This window comes from Caretta caretta, chromosome 7, assembly GCF_965140235.1.
Source record: "Caretta caretta isolate rCarCar2 chromosome 7, rCarCar1.hap1, whole genome shotgun sequence".
In the NCBI taxonomy this organism is placed as follows: domain Eukaryota; kingdom Metazoa; phylum Chordata; order Testudines; family Cheloniidae; genus Caretta; species Caretta caretta.
The window spans coordinates 83,423,674-83,450,528 of record NC_134212.1 but is presented as its reverse complement, the minus strand read 5'-3'; the positions used below and the strand labels follow the sequence as shown (position 1 = coordinate 83,450,528).

Here is a 26,855-nt window from a genome sequence, read left to right as displayed (position 1 = left end):
AAGAAGCTGCTTGGCTCTCAGATCCCAAGGTGAGTTTGTAGGGTTGGCAATTATAAAAGGAAATGTATTTTATTGTAAACTGAGAACATTTGATATGGAAATTATTGAAAGACAGTAAACCTGGAACCCCATGATGGTACTTTTAATGAGTCGCTTTTCAGAGCAGAACTGCACTTTAAACTTCAACTTCAACACGTTAAGTTCTTCTTTTCCCTCATTCTGACCAGAATTGAAATTGGATGTCTATCATTTCCCTATCCATATGCTTCTACACATACACACAAAAAAACAAGTCTTCATCATATTACTGAGAACTGATCAGCATTCAAAGATAGCTATCATGGGCTGTGCACAACCATGTACTTGTCTAGTTTATTCCTGCCATTATCACAGTTATGCACACAAATGGTGAATTAGGTTATCTAATTGGTCATTTGCACATGGATTTGTGGTAATCAGCTCTTTGCTGCTGAACTTATGAAATCCAGTATGGCTGATGTGTCCTGGTTAAGCCACTAATGAATTTCAGTTTTCAGTGCATATTATGAAAGGCTATAAATCAGAAGAAAATTGACATATTTGTACCATTTGGTCCCAGTTATTTTTTCCATCACCAATTTGTCCTAAACTCTGACACACCACTCTGCGATGTTTGCTGCAGACACCTGTGTCCATGACGAGGAACATTGCACTGTTTCATCCGAACTGTGTATGCATCTACCTTTGGTTGGTGTGGTAGCCATCCTTCTGAACTGCTGTGAGCCTTTGATGTGTGAGTCTCATACTTTCTTCTGTGTGAATGCCACAAATTCCGTTGTGTGTGTGGAATGCAAGCAAACCTTGCTCACAAAATTAAGTTTCAGAAACACAGGGTTAATGTTACTTTTACTCACCTAAATCATCAGGTTGTTTTCAACCATGTAATTTTGAGCCTAGCTGAGTTTTTCCCCACAGACTGACTCACAGCCATGGTGGGTTTGCTTCTGTGTCACATGGCCTTCCAGTGTTCCTGATGAGCTGTTAAACTGTCAACCACTGATGCAAACTAGGGGAGCGGATATGGAGTAAAAAATTCAATGAATTTTCAGTGAATATATTGAAAACATTAAGTACCCAACTGGCAGCTCTGAAATCCTCTATTTATCCACCAAAATGTACAGTACAGGGAGCAACCATGGAGCATGATCCTACACTTCAAGTCTTCAAACCTGCTTCAGCCCTGATCTGGACAGAACTCCCCTAAGGACAAGACAATAGTTCCCTCCTGTCTTCATTCACTTTTTGACCTCTTTACTGAAACTGCCAATAAGGCAGCCAGCTGTGATGTGGACACCTCTCGAGCAGGAGAAGAACGAAGACCACCAACTAATTTTAAACAGGCCACTGAGCAGCCATGAAATGCTAAATGATTTGCTGCCACTACTAATTTGGGCTGAGTTTGGACTAGTGACAGGTCCTATAGCTCATTACCAAATCCCAGCTATCTGGCCTGACTTCCTCCAAGTGGCTGTCTCCACATCTAGACTACCATCCACCATAAATATAAAAGCCAGAAGTGACCACGTGCTCAGGACAACCATAAACTTCAGTGACAGAAGCCAGGAGGGAAGCTGGGTGGATTACTCCAACTGCCCTGTTCTGTACACTACCCTGAAGTTCTGGCATTGGCCACTGTCGGAGACAGGATACTGGGCTAGATGGACCATTGGTCTGACCCAGTGTGGCCATTCTTATGTTCTTATGACTTTAAAGTGAATGAAAAAGTGGGAAAAAAAACAAATTTAATCTATACTGCATTTTTATGTATACATTATTTACAAATGCAATATATTAACCCTTGTCAAGTTTCTTTCCCCACTCTGAACTCTAGGGTACAGATGTGGGGACCTGCATGCAAGACCCCCCTAAGCTTATTCTTACCAGCTTAGGTTAAAAACTTCCCCAAGGTACAAACTTTGCCTTGTCCTTAAACCGTATGCTGCCACCACCAAGCGTGTTAAACGAAGAACAGGGAAAGAGCCCACTTGGAGATGTCTTCCCCCAAAATATCCCCCCAAGCCCTACACCCCCTTTCCTGGGGAAGGCTTGATAAAAATCCTCACCAATTTGTACAGGTGAACACAGACCCAAACCCTTGGATCTTAAGAACAATGAAAAATCAATCAGGTTCTTAAAAGAAGAATTTTAATTAAAGAAAAGATAAAAGAATCACCTCTGTAAAATCAGGATGGTAAATACCTTACAGGGTAATCAGATTCAAAACATAGAGAATCCCTCTAGGCAAAACCTTAAGTTACAAAAAGACACAAAAACAGGAATATGCATTCCATTCAGCACAGCTTATTTTACCAGCCATTAAACGAAAGGAAATCTAACACATTTCTAACTGGATTACTTACTAACTTAACAGAGTTTCTGAGACTGCATTCCTGATCTGTTTCTGGCAAAAGCATCACACAGACAGACAGACCCTTTGGCCCCCTCCCCCCCCACCTTTGAAAGTATCTTGTCTCCACATTGGTCATTTTGGTCAGGTGCCAGCGAGGTTATCTTAGCTTCTTCACCCTTTACAGGTGAAAGGGTTTTGTCTCTGGCCAGGAGGGATTTTATAGCGCTGTATACAGAAAGGTGGTTACCCTTCCCTTTAGTTTTATGACAACCCTGTACTATCATGTGACACCATAACGTCTTTTAAGGAAAGTACAGAGTGAAGACTATTTGGATGTTTATAATCTATTGTGCTATCCTATGCAATCGGTAGGGAATACAGGTTCTTGTATCTGGACAAATTCGTGCAGTAGCTTTGATAGGATTAAATACCAATTGGGTAAGGGTTAATTTAAGAATGGCCAGCACTTTTTAAAATAAAACTGAGTGATCTTGCAGACACATCATCAGCTTGGACTAAGTGCAGGTATCCAGAGCTCCAGCTACATAATTGGAATCAGATGGGGTCCCTCCCCCAACAAGACCCAAGCATTCTGGTTGCTGTAACAACTTGTTCCCCATGCCTCTCTTCTGATGTCATTCTTGGAGGGCATTGCTTTGGAATGTAGTAGGGACAGTAGCTGGGATAAGGAGGTGTGATGCCTGGAAATACAGACCATAAACCTGCTCTCTGGGCTTTGGGGAGATATTATGTTTGAATCCAGACTCCAAGAAAGCAATTCCTGCAGAACTCAAAGGTGATCACTTTCTCAGGGACACCAAACGCTTGTCCAGCGGAGTGGAGAGCTGTTGTTGTCATCTGGAGGCTGAGTAGTTTAGGAAAGGAGTATGACGTAGTGGCTAGAATAGGACAGTAGAAAGCCAAACTCCTGGGCTCTTTTCCCAGCACTAGTCTTAATCTACTTTTTGGAAAAACCACTTCAGCCTCCTGGGCTTCAGTTTACTCATCAGTAAAATGGGTGAAATTATCCTTATGTCACAGGGGGGATTGTTAGACTTAATACACGTTTGTAAAGTATTATGAGATCCTCAGAAGGAGGGTTCTATAAATGGGAAGATAATTGTTGTTATTTTTGTGACTGAAAATATATTGAGAAGAAGCTTGCTCTCGGTATTTCCATGTTAAGTGAGTTGAAATCTGGCGAGGCTCATGCAGATTTAAAAGTGAAATAAAGCAAGGGCACACATTCTGACTTTACAGAACCTGAGCGCCAAAAGATTCTGGCTCTCCTTCAACTCCCCAGGTATATTACTACTCCGGTTGATGGTGCACTAAAAGCCTACACAGGTCATCCCTCTCAGATAACACGCGTAGCCAGTTACAGACCCTCTTCCTTCTGCATTCATTTCAACATTATAATAATTTTAAAGTACCGGTATATAATTTGATTAGAATCTTCTTTAACCACAACATATACGACACAGCCCCTTGTTACAATGGACACAATAAGTGAGAAGTTCAAAAATCCTGCAAGCTTAACTATGTCTAGAAATCACATATAAATCCCAATGGTGCGCAATCAATCCAGATAACCATCATTTTTCACATATGTCTAATCTCATTATCTACATAGACCCAATCCTGCAAGCCTTCTGCATAACTCCCACTTGCTTCAATGGGAACACTATATATAAAAGGCTTACAGGATCAGGCAACAAATGTCTTTCATTCTTTAAATATAAACCCATAGAGATATAGTCCGTCGCTCTTACCCTCCCCACCAGCATTCTATATAAGACTCTCCTGACTGCATAGTGTCCAGCCACACCATTACAGTACCAGAATTTTATCTGGGCTACCATATCTAACTGCAATGTCATTCAATACCAACATTTTGGCTCCTTGGTATGAACTGAAGATGAAGGAAGCCAAACAATACAACCAGGAGTAGGTTCGCTGCTCCAGCAAGGTGGGTGTGACATGCATGAAGAGGCAGGGTCTAATAAAACAGCACTGGCTGTAATGTAGACAGGAAGGGTAAACAAGCCAAGCTAAGGAGCACCCGGTGGTTGTTGGAGGATGTGGAAATATCTTGATGCTTTCCACCTAATACGACAAGCTCTTTTCCTAACACGCACCCTGTTACCTGAATCCACTAAACAGCCTTCTTTTGTGGAAGACAAGGGTAGTGAGCTGCTAATAACCAACCAGCACTGATAGGTGGAGGCTGTAACCTGACACACAGTATGCTGAGGCTATCATATACACACACTCACATTCATGTGTATGCACTCACCAACCCTTTATACAGACACCCATGTACACCTCCATGTACAAACAAACACATACCTAAAGACAAACCTTCATATGCAAGGACTCCTCATTGTTTTGCTGATACAGACTAACATGGCTACCACTCTGAAAACTGTTCCTAAAGGCACACATGCTTACATTAAACAAACACACATATATAGATTTTATATAAAAGAATTTATCAGCCTGAGTTTGGGATGGGTGATTTACCCAGGAGTAGCACAGCCACTAGTAAATTATGCTGGTCATCCCAAATGAATGCCAGTAAAACCCAATGTGTGTTACAGAAAAAAATATTTAGGAATGTTAAAGAATGCTTAAACTTTTTATTGGGACTATTTGTTGTATCCCTCTCTCTATAAAGCCAGATGCCTTAGTTACCATGAGTCCAACCATACAGGGCTCAGAGGGAGCTCGTTAAACAAGATCTAAAATACCTTTTTTATATAGAGAAACATTGCAGCTTTAAAGTATGATACTTTGTGGCTCTGCAAGACTAGAAATGAGTGCTGTGCCCTGCATTAGTACGCTGGGAATCTCCCTTTCACAGAGATAAATAGCTCACATTTCAAGCCCTGTGGGGCTGCAACATTTTTATGTACAGAAAAGCTGTCACTGGCTCAGGCCTTAATCTAGCCTGTCCTAGGCCTCAGGCTGGAGTACTTTGGGTGGAGGAAGCAGAGAACATTCTTGTGGCACATGGATTTTTTTAAAAAAGAAGTTGTTGGCAACTGTTCAAGGGGTTGGATGTTAGAATAAATCCTGGGGAGACACATAGCAGGTAATGCAGCCCTACGTGAATGATAACTACATTTATCACATCTATGCTGTTTATCACATGGAGGGCATCTTCACATTTATGGTAGATATTGTACCAAAAACACACATTCACAATCCTTGCAACAAAGCCCGTTGCCAATTGTGTCCACATATCTATTCAGAGGACACCATCACAGGGCTTAATCACATCAGCCACACTATCAGAGGCTCGTTCACCTGCGCATCTACCAATGTGATATATGCCATCATGTGCCAGCAATGCCCCTCTGCCATGTACATTGGTCAAACTGGACAGTCTCTACGTAAAAGAATCAATGGACACAAATCAGACATCAAGAATTATAACATTCAAAAACCAGTTGGAGAACACTTCAATCTCTTTGGTCACTCGATTACAGACGTAAAAGTGGCAATTCTTCAACAAAAAAAACTTCCAAAACAGACTCCAACAAGAGACTGCTGAATTGGAATTAATTTACAAACTGGATACAATTAATTTAGGCTTGAATAAAGACTGGGAGTGGATGTGTCATTACACAAAGTAAAACTATTTTCCCTTGTTTATTTCCCCTCCTACTGTTCTTGTCAACTGCTGGAAATGGCCCACCTTGATTATCACTACAAAAGGTTCCCCCCACCTCCACCACCACCACCACCACTCTCCTGCTGGTAATAGCTCACCTTTCCTGATCACTCTTGTTACAGTCTGTATGGTAACACCCATTGTTTCATGTTCTCTGTGTATATAAAATCTCCCCACTATATTTTCCACTGTATGCATCCGATGAAGTGAGCTGTAGCTCACGAAAGCTTATGCTCTAATAAATTTGTTAGTCTCTAAGGTTCCACAAGTACTCCTTTTCTTTTTACGAATACACACACTTGCATACTCATGCACACATACATATGTGGTTACAAACTCGCTTATGTACACACACACGCACCCCATAACACAAACATATGCTCACACATACATTCACACACATTCCATGTGCATAACTGTGAACATATACAAAGTGGTGTACACGTATAAAGCTGCACATGCATTAATGCCCACACAAATCCTCACACAATTTCATTTATAGTGAGAAACTGATACAGCAATTTTAGAAAAAACATTACCATTACAATGTTTCAGCAGCTTGCTTAGCTTCTGCATTTGGAGTCAGAAGCCAATTTAAATAGGAGCTTTAGGGAGATAAATTGAATTTCCTGACCTCTTGGTGGAGCAGTTTTCCACATGGTTTATTTATTATTTATTTGAGGATCTCACCTCATTGTGGGCTTGCAGACTCAGGTTTACAGTGAAAGGAGGGGAGAGTGAGAGCAAGTTTACAAGCTCTGAAGGGTTTTTACAAAAAAATACAAGGATCTGAGGCTCATGTGTTTGCTGAACCTTTGGTATACACCCAGCTGTTCCAAAATAACCGACTTGCTGCTCTGTCACACAAATAAATTCCATCTCACAGGTTCTGGTGATCTGAATGCTGCTTTGTGGTTTATAATGTAATCTGAATGCTCAAGTGGAATTAAAGCTGTGTATACATGGTTATATACCTATTACCGTTATCCCCCAAAGTCTGTTAATAAATGGGGTGCATATACACCTTATAGTGCTAGAAGTATAATGTGACAATGCAGGATATTTTTAATAACTGCAGGTTTTGGGTCACCGCATCAGTAACAACTAAAAATGGCCCCAAATCTAACCCTGTCTCTAAATATCCATAAACTCTGGGATGTTTGAAATTCAGATCTGCATCCTGCATCTGCTCCATCCAGGTATTACACTAAAACCACAACACCTGAGTGCAAGGAAGTGTCCTCTCCCAAGAGCAGCTGCTGATCTGAGATCAACACCCTCCACTGGAAAAAAGCTTTCACAGTACTGTGTCAGATCCCCTCACTCTGGAATGGAAACACAGTGGAAGCATTATTACCACGAATTGCCAAAAGCTGAGCAAGAAGGGCTACAAATTTAGTTCATCATCTATAATCAAAAGAGCCCTGGAGCAACAGAAAATACACAATAATGAAAATATGAAATACAACCCAGCCACACTAATATGGAAACTGTTTAGTCACAAAGGCACTTTCCTTAAAAAAGAGATATGATATGCACACTTCCCCGCTTTTACTTCTGTGTAACCTCTTCCCCTCTGTGCATACTACAGCGAGGAGAAGGGCCTCAAAATTACCATTGATACAATTGTAATAAATGGAGTCGACAACGGCCTTGGAATATTCCGATTGAAAAGGAGCTTGAAATCCCTCCTACTAAAGTGGGAAGTCACGATCCGAGTGACTTCAGAGCTTTGGCTCTCACAGACGTGCGATTCCCTCCTAAGTTATTTCCTCGCTTGCAGAGGGGAGGGATAATGCAATCAGAAGTGCGGAGATAACACAGATGAAGTGTGTCCCGTCCTTTCGCTCCATCCCCCACCCCCCCGCACACACACACCTTGTCTCACGCCACCCCACCCCCCCCGGCCAAGTTTCTTTTCCTGCAGCCACTGCACCCCCCCTGCACGTCTGGCCAGATGCGCACTCGGCCACCTCCGCCAGCGGCTTTGCGCCTCGAGAGGCGGCCAGCGGCGGAGACGCGAAGGGCGGCGTGGCGCGGAGTGTCTCGAACAAAGCCAACAGAAGGGTCCTTGTTAGCGGGCTGCTCCCAGGAGGGGGCGAGCGGCGAGGCGAGGGGAGGGGCGGGGCAGGCGGCTCTCCCTTCGCCTGTCTCCTCCTCTAGCCCGGGGCCCGCCGCCCGCCGCAGGGGGACCCGCTGGTGACTTTGGCTCACTTGAGAACTCTCCTGCGCCGCCCGTCGCGGGCTCGCCCGCTGCCTCCGGCCCAGCAGCGAGTTTCCGAGGGGCCGGGAGCCGCTCCGGGCTCCAGGCGGCGGCGTGAGGCTCGTGTGCCTGCGCCTGGGGGAGGCCAGCTCGCTCCTCCGCCCCCGGGGGCTGCTCTGAAACCGACCCGACCCTCTCGTCCATTGCAACCCCCCCTCCCCCCAGGCCAGGCATCCAGCCCGGGGCGAGAGCCCGGCCGCCGGCTGCGGGAGGGAGCGAGCCCCAGCCTGGCACGGGGAAGCCGCGGCGCTTTCCCAGGAGCAGGGCGCTGCACCGCTGGAGGAGCGAGCGCGGATGGTCCCCCGGCCGCAGCCCGTCCCGCCGGGCAGAGCTCTCCGTGGCCGTCCCCGGGAGGAGCGAGGCGGGTCGCGGGCCGGGTAAGGCAGTCGGTCGCGTGCACGGTCCCGGCGCCTCGCCGCCGCCGCTGCTTTTGTTCCTTGGTGGGGCTGGGGGGACCCTTCGTGCGCGGATGCCCGCGGCGCGCTCAGCCTGAGCGGGGACCGTGCGCGGGGGAGGCGCCGTCCAGCTGCTCCCTGAGGAGGGCAGGGAACGTGCCCCGAGGACCCCTGCCCCCCCGGACACGCCCGAGGGTTGTGAGAAGAGCTAGCACAGGCCGGGCGCGGTGGGGCGGGGAGAGCCGGGCTGCGCCGGCTGGGGGCAATCCGGGGGGGCGCGCAGCCCCCGGTCGGTCTGTCTGTCTGTCTGTCTGCCCGCAGCACTCAGCGTGCTCCTAGCGCTCCCCCAGGGACGAACCAGGACGGCCAGAAGGCAGGGAGAGAACAGAGCCCAAGAGCAAGCTAGACCTGGTGGGTTCCTGGGAGCAACTAGCCGGATTTTGGCTTTGCGAAGGCCACGCTGCAAAAAGGAATAAGCGGCATGAAACAGAAAGAGGAGGAGATAAAAAGCCGTTCAGCCCAAAGCCAGGCTGCGAGGTGGAGGGTCAGGTTCTCCTGCAAAGCCGGGAGCAGCGCTTGCAACCCTCCCCGGGCAGGAATCATTGCACTGATTGTCCTTCCAACTTTGGGATACAATTCGGGAAAACTTGTGTGTGTGTGCTGTGCAACGCGGCCTGTTCAGATGGAAGTTTTAGGGAATGATTCATGGAACCTCCTTCCAGAATGTAAATTGCCAGCAGATTTAAAATGAAGCAGCATTGCTGGGAGTGAAAGTCAGTTCAATGCACAGGCTAAAATGCTTGCCTTGAATACGCTGGGCCAGCACAGAGTTATGCTAGTTACACCAGCTGAGGATCTGGCCAGTTAACTATATTTAACCTACTGAATAAAAATATATTCAGTGGAATTAAGGAAGACTCTCACATCCAGGTAGGTGGAAACAAAGGGACCAGTGCTAGGTATGGTTTCTTTTTCCATGACGTGAAGAATAGGGAAGTGCAACTATATCAGAAACCTGGCTGTCCCTTTATGTACAGTAGTACAATATCCTGTTTTTGACAATGGTCATATGCTTTAGAGGAAGGTGTAAAACCTCCTTAATGCACCGCATAGTGCTATACATGGAGAGGAAGGAGGGATTTCTTCCTGATCCCAGCTGATGATCAGTATCAACTCTGAAGCAGAAAGGTTGATGATCTTTGTAACTGTATCCTAGCTAGGGTAGCTGCAGATGCTATTCCTGTTTAATATCGATAGCTAAAATGTTCCATGTTCCCCCTTAGCTCTTTACTTTCTTCAGTTTCTATCATGGGCTCACCCACCCACCTCTGCCAATTGACTTCAGTCTTTAGTTGCAGCATCTTTCCTGGCATTGGCTACTATAGACAGCTTTGAGAATCCACCTCTGACAATCCACCTCAGGCAGGCCTGGCATGCAGCACCCTCTGATAATTCCTGGGCTTCTCATGGGCAGAGAATGTCAACTACGCTAAACCACGTCTTGGTTTTGGGGACAAATGCCCATTGAGGACTTCATTTCACTACTGGAGTTAGCTAGATCTGAATGCAGTTCTTCAGGAGAGAAGATCTTGTTAGCAATGGAACCTCCCACACCATGTAGTTCTTTTAGTTACTTTGTTAAAAATTAAGGACAGACAGTCCAGCTCTAACTGTGAGCTTCTGTCCAAAAAGAGCAATGTGTCTGGCTCTAGAAAAGGGCACTTATTCATAAGTGTCTTGGAATTGCATCATCTTTCTTGTCAACCCTGTTTTCTTGCTCAGAGGTGTGGAAAATTCTCCTCACTTCTCTTTCTCCCTGGTGCAGACTGGGGCTAAGCACCAGTCCATGTCTGAAAGTTCCATCCGGAGAGTTCTGATGCAGAGTGGGCATTGGCAGGTCCACCGCAAATCTTGCTAATTCCTCCATTTTAGACTTCAGCCACAGTTATCAGAAGCACTGACTCCTGTTGACTTAGCTGATTGCTGTAGCCAAACTCTGAGATGGAGAAACAGACACATGGGTGTATTCTTCTGTCAGACCATGTGAGGCTTTCTGTGAATAATTCCTGTTAATATTCAGAGAACTTATTCACATAAATCCCTCATTCATCAGTGGGAGAATAGATCCCTATATGTATAAACCACAGGATTTCATCTTGACTTACCTCTTTTCCCCAAGGGATCTAAGTCCCTTTTTGGATTTTTTGTCCTTTTCCACTACTAAGTGGGGTGATTTATGGGTCCAGAGCAGGGTGATGAAGAGATAATGATGTTAGTCAGTAACACACACACCTGACTTGTTGCTTTTGGGGGGACACTATGTTTCCTGGAAATGTGCTATATGCACACAGATGCATTCTGGGATATTCATTCCAATTCCCCAGGAGCGCAACAACAGATTTATTTACTAGCTGGAATGCTCTATTTCTTAATACTACTTCTTGCTTCCTGTCCTATCTGCAGGAGCTTGGATAGTGGGATCAGGCTAACATACTGCTTTGTTTACACAATAAAACTGGAGCAATGCAGGTCTCAGACTAGCCTATTGAACAGGCACAGTGCTCAGCAGTTTCTCTGTTCTCTTAGTGCAGGAATGGGTCAGGGGGATTATGAGAAACAGAAAAGGACATTCCATTCCCATAGAAGCTGGGCGACTGTTCCAAATGTGCTCTGGGGACGGAGCGGGAAGAGCGTGCACGCACCAGTCAGCATTGTATCTTGTGCTACAGAAAAACAGCAGCAGCAGCCAGGCGCAACTCATTCCCTCTTTACCTGCACCTATGCGGGGTGTAAACCAGTAGTTCTCTGGCCCGCCTACTCATGGCTCAGCAGTGCCCCTCTTAGCCCTTCTTGGCGGTCTGCAGAGTGAACCACTTTGGGAACCAAGGAGGCAGTGATTGGGCATTGGGCTGGGAGGGGAGATGGGTCCAGGAGATGATCTCTCTTACTAAGTAGTCTGCAGAATAACTAGTAAATTATATGCTGTATCGCTCTTTCCCCTTCCCAAACCATTTCCTGTATCACGCCTTTTTAGAGAAATCACATACCTGCATAATTTCTTCAAGGGCATATGGCCCAAGAGGTGATCAGGAGAAGCAACCTCCTGCTACCCTTGCTTTCTAATAGAAGAGTAGAAATTGAAACGTTCATCAAGACTCCCAACAACTTGCCATCTCATTCCCAGTCCGCCCCTACTGTTCCATCTGCCCCACAAATACCTCACAGTTGTAGGGAGTTACATTTTTTGTTACTTGTGTGGTTTTCATTTCTCCTGCTTAAAAGCTGTCTGATGGCAGAACCCTTAGCTTGAATGTGTCCAGGGCACTGAAGAGGTGAGGTAGGGTCTAGCCTTTCATATTTGTAAAACAAGCGGAACCCGAAGCCCCTAACTCTGTCTCCCTCATCACTTTTTCTCCTATTAAAATTGTTTCCCAGCCCTCCTTACTCCTCTTTTGAGTAAAGGGTTTCTGAGGGCATTATTACATTGCCTGGACTTGTAATGTTATAACATGAAATTACATGGCCAATGCATATAATGAGCTGGTATGGCACACTGTGTTTTAGTGTTTCGTTTGTTCTGGAGTGGATTTGAGACATTGCAAGCTCTTCCACAATTGCAGTTCTTTGTCAGAGCTTCCTGAACCTGAGGCACTTGGCCATTACATTTTTAGTTCCCCTTTATACCAGGGTTATAACTTAACAACACAGTGTATGTCTACACCAGAGGATTTTTAACTCCAACTGGTTGATTATATCAGTTAGCTTAAGTTAGCTACCAGTCTGGACACGCCCCAAACCTTTGTTCCAGGACACAAACATTTGTTCTAGGATAAACCATAAATATTTGTGGTGTCCAGGCTGACATGCACAAATGTGTTGGCTAACTTGAGTTAATTAGTAATGCTGATGAAGACAAAATTAGAGCACAATCTGCTAAGGGCTTCTGCCTTTACAAGACGCCAGCTGGACGGTATTTACGGAGCCATGAGCGGGATGGAGGATTGGAGAGCAGCTATCTAAATGCTACCTGGAACAAGCCCTCTGTCCAGTGATTGAGTCAATGGAGTATTTTTGGAGGCAGCAAAAATATCCAGTGAGGCACTTTTCACTTATAGTCAGATCCAGCAAACAATGACAGGGTTCTGCTTCATTTTAACAGACTTCCCTGGCCAAAAGCCCAGTGGAGGCAACCAGAAAGAGGGGTGGGGGTGGGGGGGGCAGATGACAAGTCAAACAAAATTGCTAGAGAAAGGCAAAACTGCTAGAGAAAGAAAGGAGAGACAATTCTCCTTCTCAGGTGTGCACTATGGGTATGTCAACGCAGCATTTTGGAGCAAGCCTGCCAGCCCGGGTTAACAGACTTAGTGGGGCTCGTACTAGTGTTTAGAGCTGTATAGACAGCGCTTTGAACTTGTGGCTTGGGCTGGAGGCAGGGCTTGGAAGCCCACCCCTTTTGTTAGTCTTCAGAGCCTGAGCTCCAGCCCCAGCCGCAACTTCACAGTGCTGTCTACGCAGCTTTTTTTAGAATGTTAGTGGGAGCCCTGCTAGCCCAGGTCTGTTATTCGTGGAGAAAGGGCCACGGCTGTGCCATCCTGCCATGGCACAGCACCTTATCAGGCTGGTGTGCTTCTGCTGTAGAGAAAAGAGAACAACACTGATCCATCTGAACTACAGAGTCATGGCAGCACTACCATTATTAATAAAGCCCCTCATGCCCAAGTCATTGCTTAGTAAAGCCCTTGGGGATTCCATGAGTATAAAAGGCGCGACAGAAAAGCAAATCCCATTCTGGTTATCAACGATCAGTTCCTATTTCAAGGCAGACACACTAATAAATAATGGGCCTAGAAAGTCCATCTGTATCCAGAATTTTGAAGTAAATACATAAAAAGATTTTTATAAAAATACCAGTACAGATCTGCTGGCTTTTACCAGCACTTTTTCCCGTTTCCCCAGCCTGGGCTGGGTTGGGAGCCAGAATGCAGCTTCTTTTCTTACAAATGTTCATCTCACTAGCTTTTCTTTTCCGAGTGGATGCTACTGTACACAGCACACTCAGGTTTCAGAGGAACAGCCGTGTTAGTCTGTATTCGCAAAAAGAAAAGGAGTACTTGTGGCACCTTAGAGACTAACCAATTTATTTGAGCATGAGCTTTCGTGAGCTACAGCTCACTTCATCAGATGTATACCGTGGATGTATACTGCAGTTTCCACGGTATACATCTGATGAAGTGAGCTGTAGCTCACGAAAGCTCATGCTCAAATAAATTGGTTAGTCTCTAAGGTGCCACAAGTACTCCTTTTCTTCTTACAGCATACTCAGTCACTTTAACAGGGCAGTGACCTATCCAGAGCAGTCTGGAGGAGGAGTGTGAGGCAAAGTGAGGAAAATAAATAAGCAAGTCCCCAGCTTGACCTCCCATGAACCCCAGTGAGTAAACAGGCTGAGAAGAAAACTACTGACATCTATTTTAAACTTAAGTATACCCCTTTTATGTTCTCTCTCTCTTTACACACATACACACACATGAGACACAGAAATTCTGGAGTCCTTACTTAGGCACTGAAGTCAATAGGAGTTTTACCTGCAGGTTTTGATTCTTTATGTAACCCACAACAAATAATAAATAATAATAATAATAATAATAATAACTAGCTCTTAAATTGCAGTTTTCATCAGTAGGTCTCAAAGGGCTTTACAAAGAAGGTCAATACCATTATCCCTGAGTTTTACAGATGGAGAAACTAAGCCACAAAGAGGGAGGAATTGACTTGCCCCAGTTACCCAGCAGGCCAGTGGCAGAGCTGGAAATAGAACGTAGGCCTCCTGAGTCCCAGTCCAGTGCTCTATCCTGAAATTTTGGTATGTGAGTCAGAAACAAGTCCTTCCTTTTCTCTTTCTAAACTCGCCAGGGCCAGACGTGTTAGAATTGAGGGAGGGAGGCAGTGGGATGAGGAATGAGCCACAGAATGCCCATGCAGTTTTCTGGGAAAACTGCAAAGAGTCAGACGTTGTTATAGCATATGGTTGGTTCATGGTTTTATTTGTGAGCTTCATTTCTTGCGGTATGAAAGGTACAATTGGATTATTTTAGTTCTGAGGAACCTTGGAATGTGTGCTCCCTCTCTCTCTCTCTCTCTCTGCAGAGTAATATCAACTTTCTCTTCAAACAGCAGTTGATAGGGGTTGGGAGCTTAACAAGGACAGGAAAGTATTTCATTTTTCTTTCCTGACATGTCTCTAAGCCCTTCTCCAGTCCTGTTGGGAGGGGATTTCCACTGCAAACGTAAAGCTGCTGAGAGTGGGACTTGTGATGTTCTTTTGTCTGTATTTTCCATAGGCTTTTAAGAAGTCTGCAGTCTCTGTAAGGGCAAGGGAGGTGCTGGGCTGGCTCATGTACTGTAATAGGGGAGAGGAGTGGACAGTTTCTCCTGGTAGTACTGCTAGCATAGCTGCTGAAGAAAAGAGCAGCTATCAGAGAGGAGTGGGTGGGTAATGAAGACTCTGATGGTGCCTGTCGCCTTTGGCCTGGCGTGGGGTGCACCTGAAAGGAGAAGATGTCAGTAGCAAATGAGTGAGTGAAGAGCCTGGGCAAGACCATAGCTAACAAGGGGGAGTGGGCCAGAATTTTTCTGTTCTTTTACCGTCATAGAGTTTAAGGCCTGAATGGACCATCAGATCCTCTAGTCTGACCTCCTGTATAGCACAGGCCACCAACCCCACTCAGCAGCCACACACTAACCCAGCAACTGAGCTGTAGCTCACGAAAGCTCATGCTCAAATAAATTGGTTAGTCTCTAAGGTGCCACAAGTACTCCTTTTCTTTTTGCGAATACAGACTAACACGGCTGTTACTCTGAAACCTGACATTAGACCAAAGTTTTATTGCTGCCAGGAGAATAGACAATTATATCCCATCGGCAGAGAATAGGGTAGACCAAGGTGCATCAGGGCCTGAGGCTCCCACAATGGCAGGGAAACAATTAAGCAAGATACACCCAGATAATCCTGGCAAATGACCAGCATGCTGCAGAGGCTGGTGAAAAGACCCCAAGGTCTCTGCCAATCTGACTTGGGGGGAAATTTCTTTTTGACCCCACATAAGGCGATCAAGTTAGACTCTGAGCACATGACCAAGAACCAGCCAGCCAAGCACCCGAGAGAGAGCGAAAGCTCAGTGCCTCCTCAAAGCCTTGGCCCACCCCACCCAGTGTCCCATCTCCTGCCATTGCCATCTCTGGTGTTTCAGAAGAATCCATTACAGAACTCATGAGCAAAGAGTTTTCACTTGGAAGGCTCTCTCCACAAGCAGAAGTGTTAGAAACGTACTGAAAACTAACAAAGAAAGTTTAAGTCTGCACCAGTCAACTGATAGCCCTTTACATTCTGCTGGAGCCTGACACCTCATGCTGATGGTCCTTATTTTGCCAGTGAATATCTTACAAATATGCCTTTCCCTGTGTCAGATTTGGTCACGCCCACTAGACCTTGCCCAAAGCTTCTCAGTAAACTTCATCTGAAGTTTCTAGAAAAAGCTGTTTCTGAGATAAGATGTGGGGGAGGGGGAGGGAGGGGAGTTAGACAAATTTTTAAAAGCAGGATTAAAAATTGATTGTCTGAGTTCTGTATCTCAAAAACTAATTGCTTAAATCATCTCAAATTTGAACAGAAATTGTCTGCTGGCCACAGACCATGTACCAAGATATAGGATGTAAAAACCACTACCATGGAGTTTTAAAGCAACTAATTACTATAAATTGATAGAAGAAAAAGAAGAATAGACATGAATATTGGACTGGTCTGGGCCTCAGGAGATCAGGGTTCAATCCCCAGCTCTGCCACAGACTTCCTGCCTGACCTTGGGCAAATCCCAATCTCTCTGGGCCTCAGCAACCACCTGTGAAACAAAAGCCAGAACACGCCCCTTCTCTCACTTGCATTTTTCTTCTAACAATGGCTGCTGCAGTGTCCAGCACATTTAGTTTAACAGGGCTGTGGAAAACCTATTCAAAGTAGTCTTTGTGTAAGGTCTGTGGGGCATGGACTGTCTTTTCATGTGTGTACATATGGGTTCTAGCACAGCGGGGCTCTGATCTCAACAGGGGCCTCTAGCTGTTACCATAATACAAATAATAATATTTGATATATTTACCCTAGCAAAATAATGAAACAAATATTAAAAGAGAGAGAAACAGCTGTTAGCCTGTTAGTGGATGATGGGAAAATGAGCAAATGAGAAGAACAGGGCAAGCAATATCAAGGAATTAGTAGCTTTTAAAAAAATCTAATTACAAAACGTATGAATAAATAGACTGCAACATGAGTGACCTGTAGAGCAGTCAATGTTCTGTCTCCATAGTTTGCTTCTGTCTTCCAGAGTGCTACAGAGAACAAAGAGGACGCAATGGTCCGTTCTTCTCTTTATGGCCTTGCATGGACTACTTTTATTTGAAAACAAAATCAAAAACAATGAAAGAAAGAAAAAACCTGAACTGCCCCAGATGACAGAGATACCTAGAACTCAGGAGAATTGTTAAGCTTTAAGAAAATTAGCCGCATAGACAGAGGAAGGCAGACTGGTATAGGAAACATAGGGAGGGAAGAAGGAGTTTTAAAGGTTCAGTTTCTTTTTCTGAACTTGCTAATAACAATTCAGAAGTGACAAAAGTCTGCCCATATCAGACATCTGCTGTGCTCTCAACACTGGGTGCACATATGCTGTCACTTATATATTTCTACTAACAAGACTGACTGCCTTTGATCATCCTTTATGCAAGGCCACTGCCATGTGGCAGCATCCACACAACTTGAACATTTCCACTCAAACCCATCCCATCCACATATATACTCACCTATGTACTCCTTCCCTATATTCCTCTCCTACACATACACGTTGCCATCCAACCCTCTAGATGGCTGGCAGCTAGGGAGATCCAAGTTTAACTCATGCCAAAGCTGTGTCAAAACAGAGGAGTCACTGAGAGTCGAGGACCTACTCAGATTGGATTCCCTGACTCTTTGCTTCCTGGAATCAATGCTGTAAATAATGTGTGGAAGAGGTTTGGGGGAGTCTTGTTTGCTTGCACTGGCCGAAACAGAGATACACCAGAATTCTTTTTTGCTCAGAGGAGAGATGGTATAAATCCATCCAGTTTCTCTTCCTTGCATCAAGAGACTGCATCAGAACCACATAGGAGAGAGAGTAAAAATGCTCTTAACCTAAAGTTACAGAGTTCTGGGAGTTTTCTAGGGATGCCACCTTGAAAATCACTGAAAGTCAGTCCCCTATATCCATGCTGAAGAGTCATAGGTAGGGTGGTGCAGCAGTTACTTGTACACTCACTAACTCCAACCTTTCTGCTCTGACTGAGGCTTTCCAGATGGCTGCTTAATTTGGATGGGAGTTGGTCCTATTTCAGGAAGCTTTAAAAATGTACAGTGCTACAATTTTTTTACTCACATAGATACTCTTTGATTTTAATTTTTAAATAAAATTCTGCTTGGCCATCATCTTAAACAAAACAAAACGGCTTTGTCAGTCAAACCCAGCCCAAGGCTTTCACCCTGTGATCAAGCAACACTGGTCCCATGTTCATGCTGCTTCATGTTATGCATTTCCTAATGGGACTCCTTCTTACATGGCTGCTCCCAGCTTAACTGGCAAGATGATGGCTACAGAGTAGTAGATTGTCTGCCTAACAGTGAGAATGGCCTAGTGAATATAAATTCACACACACCACCCTCTTTATCTAGTGTTTCTATTTTGGGGGCATGTAGCCACATTTACATGCTTAGAATCCCTGAGTCAAGCTGATATTTCTGAGGATATGTTTTGAAAACAAGCTGTGCAATCCACCCAGACCTTATTTTATTTTTACATTAGTAACATCATAACTTGAGAAAGTCCAGAGGCAGCATGAAAGTTTCATTTAGAGAAAGGGAGCAGGAAGAATTTGTCATACATTTCCGAAGGAGGCGTAAGAGTTTGAACAACCACTATAGTGGTTAATACAATGTAGTCTGAAGAGGCAGTCAGGTTAGAAGCAACTTGTAGGCTACAAGGTTTTCTTCAGACTGTGAACAAAAATAGCATCAGAAACCACAACTAAGACTACACTTCTTATCCCACTGCTATTTTCACAGTGTTTTTTCCTTATTAGCTCTCAGTTATTTTTTTAAGCTGATCAAGTAAAAAGATTAAATATATATATTATAAGCAACTGAGAACAGAGTATTATAGTGGAAGGAGTTGGTCAGCCTTAACTATTGCAATGCTACCTGCAGCACTTATAATGTACAGCCAGGAATTAGAAACAAAGCAACTCCCACTTGGCAGGAATATCCTAGTCTATGTATTCTGTTCCATACGATTCTTTGAAGTGGGAATAAGTAGCACAGTGCATTAGTGTGTAAGACTTTCCTGTTGGTGTGCAAGGTTTGAATCCTGTTGAGGCTTACGAATTAAATGTTTGCTGATTTCAGTGAATGTTTGCTCACATCACAAAACTACCATCCAGTTAAGCACTGTACATCAGGTCTGGTGGTCTGTTTGGTGGAGGCCCAGGCATGAAATAGCAGGAATGCTGGAAAAAGGATTGAGCTACATGGGAATTACTTGCATTCTGCCTGGCTCTGGCTGCCACTAAGTCCTGTAGTAGCCCCCTCAAAAACTACATGCTGAAGGGAAGACCTTTGGGTTGGGGCATCAGTTCCCTTTGTGATTGGGTATGTGTCCTAGTAAGCCCTCCAGTATACTCCTATTCAAGGATATTCTTGCTTCAGGTCTTTGTTCTAGGCAATGAATCACATGCAGTCCACACAATTATAAATAGCCCACAGCCAATCCATCCATTAAGAGGACTGCTTTTTTGCCATTTATGGCATTAGGAGAGCCTCTCAAGCAAACTATGCTCTTGCAGTCACTCCAGATTGTCTGTGAACTTATATAGACTGTAAATATTTCCAGGAGCTGTAGTCGCAGTTCCAGTTTGACTGATGGGATGAAATTCAGAGTTGGTTAAAGCAGGCTGCAGTTTCTCTGGAGTTACACCCTCTTACATGGGTCTGAATTTGGCCAATGTAGTCTGTAGTCAGCCAGTTCAGATGTGGTTTGAAGAAACATCTCTACCCTGCACTAATCAGCTATAAAACATCATTGACTATTTAGCCATTGAGTGCTGCTTATCCCTGGAGAGTGAGTGTGAGAGGAGTGCTGGGGATGGAGAATAGAAGGTTGGCGATGTGCACAGCAGAGGAGATACAAAGTCTATGCAAAATGAACACATAGAAACCCGTTCAAGATTTCTTATGCTAGATGAATTTCCATACTAAGGTGATCCTCGTCCCAACTGACACCAAAGCAGACTCCATTACTCCGAGACAAGGGGAGCCTTCACCCTGTCTGACACTGGAGTACTCTGATTCTAGAACATTAATACTCTACGGCAGCATTAACCAGCTGGTACCCCAATCAAGTTCAAAGAAGTAGCACCAGGGCATTGGAGAGGAGTAATTAGTGCTACAAGTTCATTTCCACCGAGATTTTTGTCTCCGAGTACAGTCATAAAAGCAGGGGTTGGAGGTGAAAGAAAGGATGGATGAATGAAGGAATCCCAGAAAGAAGGGGATGGGACCTAGAACTAGATGCTCACAGTTCACGCGCCAGGAGCTCTTTTGCTGACCATTGAGTCAGTTGGGGAAAATGTCACTCCATTTATTCACACCTTGAACTGGTTTGCCCTAGTAATCTGAACTGTTAAATTTATTTCCTTTCCTGTATGATGTCTCCCATTTATTGCTGCCCATAGTCTGCAACATGGAGGAATGGATGGACATGAGCAAACTCCCTTTGACTGACTTTGGCAGGTGGCTGGCCCACCTAGTCTCTCGTTCCATACTTTTCTCCTTGACACCTTCATTTCCCTCCCTTTCCCTATATAAGACAGCAATTCCATCTGTGCATTTTGTGCTTACAGAGAATTGCAAGTGATGCTAGTATATAATTACGCTTAGTTAGGTGAGATGGTGCCAGCAGACAGCTTCAGAAAGAAGAAATGAATTCCTCAGGGCTGTAATTGTACTATTGATGCAACCATTTGCAGTTCTGGCTGTAGGAAAGTGCTGCTTTGAACCATCAAAAGAGCAGGGAGAACTCACCAAACTGTTCTGACTACTTGGTTTGGGGACTTTTTATTTACTGTTTTACTTCGCCTCCCACCCACCCACCCCCTGAGATACTCAGAACAGGGGAAGTTACGAGTGAGCTGACGCTGATGGTTGCACAGACAGGGTCTGTAGTGCTGCTGGCTTGTTTCCCCAGCCCAGGAAGGACTAACCACACCAGTCTTTTTCAGGCACAGTTTATTAATTCACACACAAAACTAGTAAAATAACCCAAACAAAAGCTATTCCCCTGACCGACACAGATTACAGGGGCCTTTCATTCTGTTCCCCTTTTTCACAGGTGCCAACCTTCCTCCTCAGCTCTCTTAGCCATTTACAGGCATCACCTGACCCCTTCAAAGTGGGGTCTGACGCTCCAGCAGGGCTTGTTGGCCCCAGGCCCCTCAAGGGGCAAACCATGCTGTTCCAGGGTCCATCAGCTGGGGTAGATGGAGTATGTGACTGTGAGTGTGCAGCTGCAGAGTAGTAAGTGAGATGTGTGAATGTGTACACAACTGGGAGAGAGAAGGCAGAGAATCCTCTCCTGGAGCCCTGCTGCAATTCCCATCCAGGGCAGCCCACACACCTCAGTCCTTTGTTCGTTGCATGCCACTGTTCCAGTTCTGGCCTCTGCTGCTCAACTGTACCAGTGCACCTCAGTCCTGACTTGCAGCATGCCCTGCAGTCCGGTGTCCCTCCTCAGTTGTACAAAATCATTTGCCACCTTCTGTGATGGGACAGCCGTGCACTGGGGACTCATTTTCACTTCTGACCAAAACGTGGTGCATCCCAGGTGATGCCAATACCTTCAGTATCCTCTGTCACTGTCTTCTGCCAGTTCTTCCTCGGCCTTCCTCGCTTTCTCTTTCCTCCTTTGATTATCCAGTCAGTGCTTGCTTAGCAAGTCTCCCAACTTCAATAGGGTGTACATGTCCCAGCCACCTGAGCCTGCTTTCTTTGATGATCTTTTCTAACATGTCCTGCTCTTGTCAGCTCCTTTACTCTCACATTTGCTATTGTCTTTCCATTAAATGTCTAGTGTCTTCCTCAGCCACTGTCACAGGCAGCCTCCAATCTCTTTTTATTAGCCACTGTCATTGGCCAAGTCTCTGCTCTATACAATAGCCTGCTCAGTATAATCACATGGTATAGTCTGACCTTTAGTTTGATGTGGAAATCTCTGTTTGTTCATCCTTCCAAATGTGGTGTTTGCTTTCCTTAATCTTGTATGAATATCTATATCACAGCCACCTTCAAATGTCATCACGCTCCCAAGAGAGCAGCACTCTTCTACCTGTTTCCTTTGTTTTCCATCCATGTAGACCTTTGCATCGGTTGTCCAGTTTCCTACCTTATCTTGGGTTTCTTTGCATTTACTTTCAATCCAGTTTTTGCTGCTTCCTGTTCTCCTGTGTAAGAGCAGTGATTCTGTTTCAGGTCATACTTAGTAAAGCAGTTTCATCAGCAAAGTCAACCTTGTGTAACTTGTCTCCACTAACCCATTTTACAGTGTCCATTATACCTTTTGTTGCCTGCTTCATCACCCTGTCCATTGCTAATCCAAAGAGGATTGGTGGTAACACAACACGTGTCTAACTCCAGTCCCAATATTGAACCACTCACCCAGGCCTGTATCTGATCTTAGTGTGCATCTGTTTCCATCATATACTCCTTATTTTGTTGATCAGCTTGTTTGGCGTCCCATAGTGTCTAGCAATATTCCACAGTATGCGTCTGTGGATATTATCGAACGCTTTCATAAAGTCAATAAAGTTAATTAAGATAGGATTTTGCCAAGCAGTAGCTATTTCAATGATCTGTTAAAGAGTGAATATCTGTCCACAATGTGATCTACCTGGACAGAACCCAGCCTGTTCTTGTAATATTCCATCCACTGCCTTCTTCATTCTATTCAGTATAATGGTAGCCAATACTTTGCCTGGGATTGATAGCAGTACAGTGTCTCTCTAGTTCATGCACTGATGATGTCACCCTTTTTTGGCAATGCCATGATGATACCATCTTTCCAGTCTTGTGACACTTGTTCTTTCACTTTTTTTTTTTAACAGAGTTTTATTAGCTACTCAATTAGAATTTTGCGTCCTGCATTTAGTACCTGTGTTTGAATTCTGTCAACCCAAGGAACTTTTCCCCTGTTTAAGGCCGCTAATGGCTGCTTTAATTTCATTGGTGTTATTGGTGCCTTTTCTGTTTCTACCTTAGTGTTGTAATTTCTCTCAAACCAGTACATAAGCATCAGCTCTAGACAATTTAATGTGGAATGGAAATGTTCTTTTCATTGTCTGGCTTGTTCTTCATGCGTTTTCAACATCTGTTTGTGAGAGTCCCTGATGGGGATCACCTGTGACAGTCAGGTTCTTCCTGAGAGGTCTTTCATTATTCTGTAGGATTGCTTGTAATCTCCTCTCTGTTCTGCTGCTTCTGCCTCTGCAGCCTTCTCCTGAACTCAGGCATTTCTATCTGGCCTGCATCCCTTCTTTATTTCTTTGTCCTTTTCTCTGTATCTTGCATCCACCTCTAATTATTCTGCCTTCATCATGCACTGTTCCTTTTTTGCCTTCAGAGCTTTCCGCTCATCAGTCACTGCTTATGTTCCACATATAATCCATGTCCAAGCATCTTTCTTCTGCCCTCAGTGGTGGCTGTCTCAACTACTGTCTTCTTCTAGTTTGACCTGCTGTCCTCTAGACTTTCATCAACCTGGCCCTGTAAATCACTGGAATGGTTGCTAAGTGCAATCTGGGATCTGATCTGCATTTCTTTGTCCTTGAACATCTCTATTGCTATAAACACTCATTTTGTCGGTCTTTGTGATCTTTTTAAGTTTAAACTGTAACATGGCCACTAAAAGAAAATGATCGGAGGCAACATCTACTCTTCTGCTGACTCTGATGTCTCTCAAAGAAGATGCCCATCTCTTAGTCTGTGTGTATACCTATCTTGTTGAGAGTTGCATTGTCTGGTGATGAGCTTGTGAGTCCTTTTGTGCTGGAAGAGCCTTTCTCCTATCTCTGGGGTGCTTGTGTCACAGAGATTCAAGAACCGTTTGCCATTATCAGTTGGATGCCTTCCACTACTGTGCCCATGATTCCTTCCCAGCTAGTAGAGTTGTTGACGATTTGTGCATTGAAGACTCCTGGTTAGGCATGTCATCCAGTACTTGCTGCACCTGCTCATAGAATGTATCCTTTTCACTGTCACCAACTGCACTTGTTGGTGCATATACTTGAATTATTGTACACTTGTCATGTCTTGTTTACAGCATGACTTATGATTCTGTTGTTCATTGGCTCCTAAGCCAGCAGGGTCTTGATTGTGAAGTTATCCAGTATAATACCTTCACTTCTTTCATGCATTGTTCCACTGAGTGTAAGATTGTAGCACCATCAGACATCAGCATGCCACTCCCTGCCCATTTTGTATCACCAACACCAAGTATATTAAGATGGTATTTTTTCATTTCTTGTGTTACCTGTGCTGGCTTTCGTGTACTATTCAAAGTGTGTACATTCCCTGTGCCTACTCTTGTTACAAATTTGGTTGCCAGGATACTTGGTTTTGTGCTCCATCTGCACTTACCATCCTCAAGTTTGGGTTGCAATATGGTTTTACCCGAGCAGGTTGCAGATACAACTGCAGAATCCTTCTCTTTTATCCAGGCTTGGGACTGGCACAGCGTAACTATTTTAAAAGAATAAAAAGTAGACAAAAAAAGAATCTCTACATATCATTACTCTGTGTAGGCTGCTCAGAACAGTTCTGTAGGCCTGTCTGCAAAACTAAACTCTTCTCAGCCGTGTTGATTCAGTGGAGTGGGGACCAGTGTAGACATTGCAGTTAGGGCTGGAGCTCGGGTTGTGAACCCCCCCAGGCTACAGAACCCAAGCTCCAGCCCAAGCTTGAATGTATACACAGTTTTAGCACCGTAGCGTGAGCCCCACAAACCCAACTCTGTAGAACTGCACTTGTGAGACTTGCTGCCATGGGTTTTAAAACGCAGTGTAGGCATACCCTTAGATGCCCTATCATGCAGATGCCATTCTCTCTGGAGGAAGTTTCCCCTAATATGGTGGCAGGAATTCTCAGCTGGTACCATTTTGGCTTTTGGCTTCATGTTCCCATATCAGGAATTCAGCTTACTCCTAGTGTAAACACTGCAATGAAGTATAAGGCTGGGGTCTGGACAAGCGGGGTGTGGACAAGTTGGAGGTTTGGTCGTTCAGATCAAATGTTTGGCAAACCTTTTCTCAAGACATTGGCTCTAGCTGCTGTGCAGGTGGAAGTTGAAGAATTGCCAGCACTTTTCAGAAAGTAGAGGCATAATCTTTGTGGGCAGCCTGGCCAAAATTCTCTCTTGTTAAGGTCCTGCATAGCTAAGCATCTCTGGGCACCTCTCAGGATCAGTCCCTTAAACTAGTTTTCATATTCAAGGCAGCACGTGAGCTATTGCTGAGCACATAATAATGGGCACTGGTTTGCCTGTACAGTCACTGCATGCCCAGTATCTTTGTAAGATATTTGGAGATATAAGAGGTGATCTAGGGGGGAAAAAGGGTTTCATTCCAACATTCCCCCCCCCCCCCCTCGATGTGGCTAAAACCAGTTACATCTGTTTCTTACTATCATCAGTGTTATGTTCAATGTCAGCTCTGGCCGACAGCTTTCTAAACCCCAGAGACCTATGAAAGATTGTATGTTCTGGTGCCTGATGTAACCCTTCTCTCGCCAACTCCTAGTAACCCATTTCATGGGCTTTTGTGATGATTTTGTTACATCTTTAGTTGCAAGGGTCAGTAATTTTCCACAATGCCTCTGTATCAGCCTGTCCTTTTTGCCTGGAGATATATAGCTGTCTATGTCCCTATCCGCAGGTTTGCTTTTAAGAACTGCATTTCTTTGACTAGTATTTATTAACCCTTTTTTATCTGGAAGTTTAAGTCTTGACTTTCTTGTCAGTGTCAGTTGTAACAACCTGGGCCATAACTGAAAAACATTTCCAGCTCTAGTTGTGGAGAGAGCAGTAGTCAGTAGATGGGTCAACTACAGGACCATCACAAGCACGGGGAAAGCTCACCAAACCACCTGTACTTATTGTTAGGGGTTTTCTTTCTATTTCTAATGTTCTATGTTCCTTTTGTTTGCTCTGAGACACCTCGAACAACATAGTATGCGGCTGAGGAAAGCTAATAATTGCTGGATATTTGAGCTATTGAAATAAAAACTGTCCAGGGGTGTAGATGATGTGGCAGAAGCATTTAATAGGGCTAGACAATGCTAGTTATTTCTCAAAAAGAAAAGGAGTACTTGTGGCACCTTAGAGACTAACCAATTTATTTGAGCATGAGCTTTCGTGAGCTACAGCTCACTTCATCAGATGCATTGAGCTCACGAAAGCTCATGCTCAAATAAATTGGTTAGTCTCTAAGGTGCCACAAGTACTCCTTTTCTTTTTGCGAATACAGACTAACATGGCTGTTCCTCTGAAACTAGTTATTTCTGTTAGCTTCCAGGAGCGTGAATACACATTTACTTCTGTTTTCAAAACATGAAAAATTTCTGTCATATGCTTGTACAGAATACAGAGTCCATGTATAGTTTGTTGCCTAGGGCTTTTGAAATCTCTCTGCTCTCAGCGGCAACAGGACCAAATACAAGGTGAAGAAATAAGTTTGTTTGCTGAAATCAGTTCATCTTGCCATCTGCCAGGATATTCAGTGAGCCCAAGATAGTATTAAAAATGGCCTCTCTTTTCCGTGTAAGCAGATGATAGCAATTTTTCATGTATTTTTAATATAGCAACAAACAGAAGTACATTCATGCCTCTTGGAAGATGATGAAAATAGTTTAGAAAGTGGCTACACTGAGATCAGTTTGTACCTTGAAAAAGAAGAAAAGCACAATTTATCCCATTTACTTTCCCCTTTTGGGTGCAGTTTGATATCTCTCAG

General features: G+C 44.4%; 1 protein-coding gene across 2 annotated transcripts in view; it reads left to right on the top strand.

Annotated features, from left to right (window-relative positions):
- Nucleotides 1–8,096: 8,096 nt before the first annotated feature.
- Nucleotides 8,097–26,855, top strand: part of CHST3 (carbohydrate sulfotransferase 3) — a 46,882-nt gene continuing 28,123 nt past the window's right edge. For both annotated transcript variants that reach the window (XR_007357679.2, XM_048858115.2), the window contains exon 1: nucleotides 8,097–8,705. The gene's annotated coding sequence lies outside the window, so the exon portion shown is untranslated. The remainder of the gene's footprint in view (nucleotides 8,706–26,855) is intronic.